The sequence below is a fragment of the Leptopilina heterotoma genome, unplaced genomic scaffold (assembly GCF_015476425.1).
Source record: "Leptopilina heterotoma isolate Lh14 unplaced genomic scaffold, ASM1547642v1 Lhet_60, whole genome shotgun sequence".
Classification (NCBI taxonomy): domain Eukaryota; kingdom Metazoa; phylum Arthropoda; class Insecta; order Hymenoptera; family Figitidae; genus Leptopilina; species Leptopilina heterotoma.
In genome coordinates this window covers 8,337,250-8,346,383 of record NW_025111138.1, presented here as the reverse complement: position 1 = coordinate 8,346,383, position 9,134 = coordinate 8,337,250, and the positions used below count along the sequence as shown (strand labels likewise).

At 20.6% G+C, this 9,134-nt stretch overlaps 3 long non-coding RNA genes across 3 annotated transcripts; all 3 read right to left on the bottom strand.

Annotated features, from left to right (window-relative positions):
- Positions 1-939, bottom strand: LOC122509313. The gene is made up of 3 exons (XR_006302345.1): positions 801-939; positions 529-722; positions 1-130 (listed from the first exon to the last, which is right to left on the bottom strand). It is a non-coding gene; the product is annotated as an uncharacterized LOC122509313 (long non-coding RNA).
- Positions 940-1,785: 846 nt separating this feature from the next.
- On the bottom strand, positions 1,786-2,408 carry LOC122509314. The gene is made up of 3 exons (XR_006302346.1): positions 2,305-2,408; positions 2,094-2,212; positions 1,786-1,937 (listed from the first exon to the last, which is right to left on the bottom strand). It is a non-coding gene; the product is annotated as an uncharacterized LOC122509314 (long non-coding RNA).
- Positions 2,409-4,610: 2,202 nt separating this feature from the next.
- LOC122509410 lies at positions 4,611-7,030 on the bottom strand. The gene is made up of 3 exons (XR_006302354.1): positions 6,886-7,030; positions 5,300-5,413; positions 4,611-4,994 (listed from the first exon to the last, which is right to left on the bottom strand). It is a non-coding gene; the product is annotated as an uncharacterized LOC122509410 (long non-coding RNA).
- Positions 7,031-9,134: the final 2,104 nt, after the last annotated feature.

Below are 9,134 nucleotides of genomic sequence, written 5' to 3'. Positions count from 1 at the left end.
TTGATAAATTAAATTGCATACGTCATATTTTATTGTTTGACGTCAAATCTATTTTATTTTGCCTTGCTAAAATTTATTTCTGTCGCTATTAAGGTTTGTCAGTTTTCATTAGTGGTCGAAATATAGGAACCTAGAAAATTGTACATAAAAATAATGTCAATCACTGGTAAAATTCTATATAAACTGTTCTGTAAATTGTGATATAAAAAAAACGTGAATAAAAATCGTGTTTTCAATTTTGATTTTAATTTTTGAACTTGATTTCTAATTTGATTTTAATTTATCGACAATTTAAAAATCAACAATTTTCCACTTAATTCTCAATCGTACTTTTCATTTATAATTAATAACAATGTATTTACATTTTTACACTTTTATTAATTATGAATTTAATCTTCTTCACAAAATAATTAATGAATTAGTAAAAATTTAATTTTTAGAATGTAAAAAAATTGATAATTGTAAATAATAGAAATTTTAATAATTAAATAATTATAGTAAACTTATGAAATTAAGAAAAAAAAATACCTGATCACTGTTTTAACCAGTAACTTTAGGTAAATTTAGACGAGGTAAAAGAGACGGTGCAGCAGTTGTTGTAGTACCGGATGAAGTACTGTTTAAATTTATACCCAAATTTTCTAAATAACTCTGTAAACTTTGAAGCACTGGCAAAAGGCTTTGAAGCAATTGAGTAAGCGGCTCCATAATTCCCGGTATATCTAGAATAATACAAAAAGTAAATAATTCGGTATTATTTAATTAAAAAGACAAGAAATTTTTTTTTTAATTTTTTTTACTTTTTAATATAGTAATTAGAAGAAATAAGACAAGATTAAGGAGCGCCATTATTATCATATTTTTTTCAGAGTACGAGAACTGAACACCTTTTATATTCCTTTGCGAATGCTAAGAAATTCATTATTATCACATTAAAATATGTGAATTGTGAATGACTGCAATTCCTTTTTATTTTGCATAATATCGATAACATATATTATGAAGAAAAAAATATAAGTCACCTGAATTTTAAAAATAGATTTCTTTTTTTTTCTTTCTTAATATTATTCTTGTTACTTTTTTTTTGGTTTTCTTTTCCGAAGAGAGAAAAAATTCGATTTTTTTCCTTATTATTCAATTCGACTTTTTTTTGTCCTCCCATACGTACATATAATTGTGATTTTTCTGAACAATAATTATTTTAAATAATAATATTAAAAATAATAATATTTATTATTATAACAATTATTATTATTATAAATTATTATTATAATTATTATTACTATTAATAATAATAATAATAATAATAATAATTTCTTACTGTATGTTTATTTATGATTTTTTATTATCAATCATGATAATATGAAATATGTTAAATTTTTTAAATGATATTTATTCACTATCATTATTAATTATACAATCATTTTCCGGATATTCGTTTGTATTAATATAAATAAACATTTTATATGTAAAAAAATGAAAAAAAAGTGTTAAACTTAACATAATGAAAGAAAACAACAAACTATTGTGATCTTTTCAAAATTATTTTGAAAATTATAACGACAATTATTATAATTATAACATTAATAATAATTACAACATTAATAATAATTACAAAAAGAGAACGTTAATTCCACGAGCAAAATTATTATTATACTTTAATAAAAAAAATTGAGTAAAATTAAATTAATTTTAAAATTAAAAAACTTTTTTCTTAATTAATTTTAAAAATATAGAATTTAGTTTAGGAAAAGATTGTGCAGGTTATAATAATATTTGCAGAAATAATTTTATGATTTATTTTATTATACATAAGTTCCAATATTAATCGGGTGGGTGTAATTTTAAATTCACATTTTTAATAATTACTACAGAGTAATATGATAGAATTTTTTTTTAAATAACTGTTTGAATTCCTTTGCGGAGACAAAATCTTTCTGTGAATATAAATAATTATTAACATACTTAAAAATTTTCTTGGATGAAAATGAAAAAGTAAATTTTCTTTAAAAAGAAAAAGTAAAAATAATTTTATTGTTTTCAAAATTTATGAGCAGTAGAATATGTAATAAAAATAATTATTTTAAATTTACCTTCTATCCATTTTGAATGCCTAAAATTTGACCAATACTAGGACTACTTCTTAATGATCGAACAACAGGAGCGATATTTTGAAGTAATCTAATTATATCATCAATATGATCTAAAATAACTGAAATAATAGAAAGAAACAACAAAATTTTTAGTATTTCTCTGGAAAATTCTTTTTTTTTTATTACATTTCCTTTCAATTTTTTTACGTACATTTTAATATAAAGGTGATTAAAAGAATCAGTAGTCCAAAAGCAGAAGACATATTGGCAAATAATAGAAAAAAAAATTTGTGACTGTCCTTTATATTATCTTTCACATTTTTAAAAAGTCACATAGATATTATATGAAAATTATAATATTTGAGCATTCTTTATTATTACATAAATCAGATTGTAAATTTTAATTTTCTATTTTAAAAAACACTTCATCATGGTGTGCTATATTGAAAAATAAAGGTACAAATTTTAATGAAATGAAACTGAATTTCTCATATATCAGATGATATTTTTCATTAACGAGAAAAAAGTATATTTTTTAATTACTCTTTATTTTATTTTCTTATTTTTCTTTTTTTTTTTTTTTATTCATTTTGGTAGCGTCGACGCTCAGCGTAAAAAATATTTTTTTTTTCGTGAAATCGAAAAGTATTAAAGAATTATTTCAAAGATTTTTAGTGAAAAACGTACTTTGAACATATTTTTAACCCCTAAATGAATGAAAGAGGAAAAATTAGTGACATTTTCATCTCTAAAAATCGCAAATAATATTTTTGACTCTAACTTCAGGGACTCATGTCCCTGAAATTTTCCCTGAATGGAAAAGTCAAGGATTTTTATTAAAAATACTGCAGTATTTTTAATTGAATTTATTTTAATTTATTTTTTAATTTTTTCCCATGAGAAAAATTTAATTTTTAGAATTCATAAGAAAATTCTGAATTTTCGTGTCATTTTTGTATGCCTTATGAAATTACCACGAATTCTAAAAACCTTCAAATTTTTCTATTTCTGACAATAATTTCTTTTTAAATAACTTCATTCTTGAAGTATTATCATAAAATTATTACCTACTTAGAAATTATTAAATGAATAATTTTACTTAAATATTTCAAAATTATTTGAATTTTAAAAATTGCGTTTACAATATTCATAAACAGATGAACTTCAAAAGGTCTCAATTTTAAATTTGATAAAATTTCAATTTCAATTTAAAGAACTTATAGATTTATGAAACATTTTAATAATTCAAATTATTCTGAAATTCGTTAAATTTTTTAATTTATATTTAATTAATTATTAAAAATAATGGATTTATAGAAGAATAATTTTAGTTAAAAACACTAAAAAAAATTGAATTTTGGAGAAGTTACAAATGATTGCAGAAATTTAATTATTGTCAAAAGTAATAAAATTCTTTTCAAAAATTCAATAAATAACAAAATTATTCTCTAAAATTCAATTATTTTCAAAAATTTTAATGAAATTCTTGGCAAAATTTCAATTTTTTTTTAAATTTTCCTCAATTAAATAATTTTTAATATATCTACTATTTTAATAAAAATTTCCAAAAGAATTCAATTATTTAAAAAAAGTTTTAATAAAATTCTACGTAAACATTTAATTATTTTCAACATTTTCAAAATTTCATTGGAAATCAATTATTTACAAATTTTTTATAAATTACTTCGCAATAATTCAATTATTTTCATAATTAATAACATTTTTTTCTGGGATTCAATTATTTTCATAAATAATTATATTCACCGCAAAAATTGAAATTTTGTTCAAAAATTTAAAAAAATTCTCATCAAAATTTCAATTATTTTTATAAATAATAAAATTCTTGGCAAAATTTCAATTATTTGCAAAAAATTTTCTCAATTCAATAATTTCAATATCTACCATTTTAATAAAATTCTACGTAAACATTTAATTATTTTCATAAATAATAAAAAATTTTACTGAAATTTAATTATTTACAAATTTTTTATATAAATTTCTTCGTAAAAATTCAATTATTTACAAATTTTTTTATAAATTTCTTCGTAAAAATTCAATTATTTTCATAAATAATAAAATTCTTTTTAGGAATTCAATTATTTTCATAAATAATAAAACTGGTCGCAGAATTTCAATTATAATTAATAATAAATAATTAATTCGTCGATAGAATTCAATTATTTAAAAATTTGTTGATAAAATTCTTTCTGAGAATTCAATTTTAATAAATATTCGATTATTTGTTCAATAAATTATATATTTTTATATTTAAATAATTGAATTCTCGTAGAATTTTCTAATAAAAATTGATTTCGAAATTAAATTTAGTTAAAATTTTAGATAATAATTGAATATTAAATTTTAGAAATAATTGAATTTTGAAAAGGTTTCAAACGAAAATCTTTGAAAATTTGAATTTTTCATATACTTTTAATTAACAATTCTGTAGAATTAATTTTATTGAAAAATTTCAAACCCTTCATTTTGCGTATAGGATAGATGAATAAAAAAATTGTATTTTACATTTTTATATTTATTTATTAAGTCTGCTTGGAGATCAGAAATATTTTTATCGTTCTGAAGGAACATTCACAGTATTGTATAAATAATTGAACCTGAATTTTATAATAATCTTCATTATATTTTCTTTCGTTGCGAAAAATCACTGAATAGAATTTTAACAAGCTCCATCATTGATGACTGCTGAAGTGGTTTCTGGTTTCTAAATTCAAAGACATCAATAATTCCAAAAGTTCAATTCCGGTGCACACGATTTATAATTCCATTCAGTTTTTTTACATTCTCATTGCATGAGAGGGTATTTTCTCCTCTCCATCTCTCAGTATTGTCATGGTTATATTCGTGTAAATTACTTCCTGTTTCCTTCAGAACAATAAAAATCTGCAAAAACAAGTGAAGCAGCATTAGAAGTAAATATTTTATTTTTAAAATGTTTTAAATAATTTGATAATTTTCATTCGTTTAAAAATTAATGATACTAATTAATAATGATTATATTGATATTAATTTATAATAATTATTATGTTAATATTATTTCATAATTATTATATTAAAATTAGTTAATTATATAAATGTTTATTTATTAAATTTTTGATTTTTTAAAATTTTGAGTGCAAATTTTCGACGAAAGTAATTAAAAAATTATTTTCTAAATAATTATTATTTAAATATTAGGAGTATTTTACCTGGTTACTGTTATCCAAGCAGCCCACCTCCTAGAGGAGTTGCTTTAATAGCCTGAGCAATAGGGTTCATTCCATTAATCATATTCAAAATGCCACTAAGATTTTTTAGAATAACTATAAAAAAAATAAAAATTTTTGTAGAAAAATACAGATTACCAAAGATTTTGAATTTTCGAAACATTTCACAATAATATTAATTCAAATTTAATTGCAATTTCACTTTAAATTCTAGGAAATTTGGAATTCAATTGTTTTCAAAAATTTTTCCAAGAGAATTCAATTATTTAAAAAAAATTTAATAAAATTCTACTTAAACTTTTAATTATTTTCAAAAAATAATAAAAATTTCACAGGAATTTCATTATTTACACATTTTTTTATAAATTTCTTCGCAATTATTTTCGTAAATAATGAAATTCTTTTTAGGAATTCAATTATTTTCGTAAATAATAAAACTCATTGCAGAATTTCAATTATTTTTAATACAATTTTAATCGAATTCTTCGAAAAAACTCTTTAAAATGTTATAAAAATTCGTCTAAAGAATTCAGTTCTTTAAAAATTTATAGATAAAATTCTTTATGAGAATTCAATTTTAAGAAACATTCATTTATTCAATAAATTGTTATTTTTGTATTTAAATAATTGAATTCTAGTAGAATTTTCTCATAAGCATTGATTTAAAAATGGATTTCAGTTAAAATTTTAGATTATAATTGAATTTTAAAAGGGCATTAAAGCGTAAATTTTTAGAAATAATTGAATTTTGAAAAAGTTTCAGAATTAAAATCTTTGAAAATTAAAATTTTTCATATTTTTAACTAACAATTCTGTGGAATTAATTATTCTTTGGAGAAACTTTAATTTTGGATATTTTTTGAAACTATTTAAAGTTTTTATTTTCTAATATATATTTAATTGAAGAATTTACAAATGATTGAAATTTTGTTAAATTGAATTTGAAAATTCTTAAAGTACTTCTTCAAAAATTATTAAAAATAGTGGATTTATAGAAGATGTTTAGTTAAAAACACGAAAAAAAAGAATTCAATTTTGTAAAAGTTACAAATTATTGCAAAAATTCAATTATTTTCAAAAGTAATAATATTCTTCGCAAAAATTAAATATTGTTCAAAAGTAATAAAATTCTTCTGAGGGATTCAATTATTTTCACAAATAATAAAACTCATTGCAGAATTTCAATTATTTTTAATATAATTTTAATCAAAATTCTCGAAAAATGTAATGATTCTTAAAAATTTTATTAAAATTCGTCGATAGAATTCAATTATTTGGAAATTTGTTGATAACGATTCTTTATGGGAATTGAATTTTAAGAAACATTCAATAAATTATTTTTTTTTGTATTTAAGTAATTGAATTCTAGTAGAATTTTATAATAAAAATTGATTTGAAAATTAATTTCAGTTGAAATTTTAAACAATAATTGAATATTAAAAGCAATATAGCGTGAATTTTTAAAAATAATTAAATTTTTATATTAATTTTATTTTGAAAAAGTTTATACTGCATTTATTTGCAATTAGAAAAATAAAAAAAACTAATATTTAACTTTTTATACTTACAATTAAAGGCGAAAGTAAGTAAAATGAGGAAATCTTCTTCTGGACTCGGCATGTTGAAACGATTTGATGAAATTATTGGAAAAATTGTCCTTTATATATTGTATTTGTCAGGAGGAAAAAATTAATAATAATAGGATTCATGATAACTTAAGAATATTTTTTTACATTACTCATAGAATATTGTAATTTCTTAATTTAAAAGTCATTTTAACAAAAATACTCTATTTTTAATTTTTTTTTTACGTACATGTAAATACATAAACATAAAGTTTCTTGCTAAACGAAAAATTATTTGAATAGCCAATATTATAATTATGTATTATTGCCTTTTTTTCCATTCAAATTCTAATGCAATATTAATATTGTCATTACTGAAATCATATTAAAGATTTTATAACATATAATTATATTATTTAATTATATATATATAATTAAACATAATTACAATAATGTAATTATATTTTGAAGGAGAAAAACAAACTTTTAAATTTACTTTCCTACTTTTACGAAAATTTTTCTAATTTAGAAAAATTTTGTTCAACTTCTTTCAATTTTGAAAAAGTTTGTTTTAATCTTAACCCCTTCACTGTGTGAAAAAATATTTATATGATTAGCCCAAAATGTCCAGCAAAATCTTTTAAATTTTTTATATTACTCAAAAATTAATAAATAATTAATTATTTATGACTTAATGTATAGTAGCATCGATACCTGTAGTGTGTGAATAAGGGGCCATTCATTAATTACGTAAGGACGATTTTAGGTAATTTTGACCCCCCCTCCCCCTTCTTACGTAAGATTTTACCACGAGCTTGTCTAACAAGTGTCGAATAATGAAATATCGTTAAAAACGGTTTGTGGACACTTTTTTGAAAGTCGAAATTTCGTCTGTTTTTCAAAAATCGCCAAGTTTTATTTACAGTCGTTCAAAAGATGGGTGGCCACCTTGGGGACCCTTACCCTAATCAATTAAGCATTTTTAATAAACAAATAAATAATAGAATTGTTTATCTTATAAGTAATTCTTTATTTTTTATGCAGTTTTCTAATAAAACCTTTCAATATATTTCATTCTAAAGTTGAAACAATGAAATTCAATAATCGATTATTTAAACAATATTAATTAACAAATGCTAAAAAATATTAATTTCAATATTTAATCCATTAAGTCTTATGAAGAAATCAATCATTGCATTAAAAAATTAAAAATTGGATTAACAGGCAAACTTAAAAAAAAAAAAAATTGGACAAGTGCGAGTTGTACTCGCACTGCAATGGCGGGTTTCGTACACAAATATTAAAACAATACTTGCAACATTTATCGGTAATTGGTAGAATTAAAATAAACAATTAAAAAAATATAGGTATTAAAATCATTTGATAAAAAAAATAACTAAAAAAAAATTAAAGTGTTGTATATCAAATCTTGTTAAAAATAATAATTTTTTAACTTTAATTTTTTTTTACTTCTTTTTTTTATCAAATGATTTTAATATATTTTTTAAATTGTTTATTTTAATTCTACCAATTACCGATAAATGTTGCAAGTATTGTTTTAGTATTTGTGTACGGAACCCGCCATTGCAGTGCAAGTACAACTCGCACTTGTCCAATTTTTTTTTATTTTTAGTTAAAAAATTAAAGTCAGAAAACAATCTCTCACTTATTCTCTTAAAATTTCACTCTTCCATAAAATATTTAATGCCACGTGTTTAAAAAAAATTAAAAAAATTTTTTTTTTTTTTTAAAATTAAAAAATTTTTTTTGATTTTTTTTCAAAAAGTTTTTCAAAAAGTATAAATTTTTTGTCGTCAGACTGTAATAATACACTACGATACCAATTTTCAGCTCATTAGGTCAAATAATGTAAAAGTTAGGAAAAAAAAATTTTGTTTTTTAAATTTTTTAGTTTTTTCTTGACAACGCTAAGGCCATCATTACATATCAAGTTCTCTATATTTTTCCTGTAATATTCGAGTAAAAATACACCAGCATGCAAAATTTCGCTATATTTTTCCTGTAATCTACGAGTGAAAATACATATCTGGACCAAATTTGAGCTCTTTAGGTCAAATAGTTTAGCCGCTAGGGGGGGGGACACGATTTGGCTACGGACACAAGAGTCTCACCAATAGGGTTCCGCCGTTACACCGTAGTGTGTACGGAACCCTAAAAAGAGGTTTTTTTGTTTATAATTTCCAATTTTTTAACAATAATTGTTGAAACAAATTAATAAAAACATTTTATTT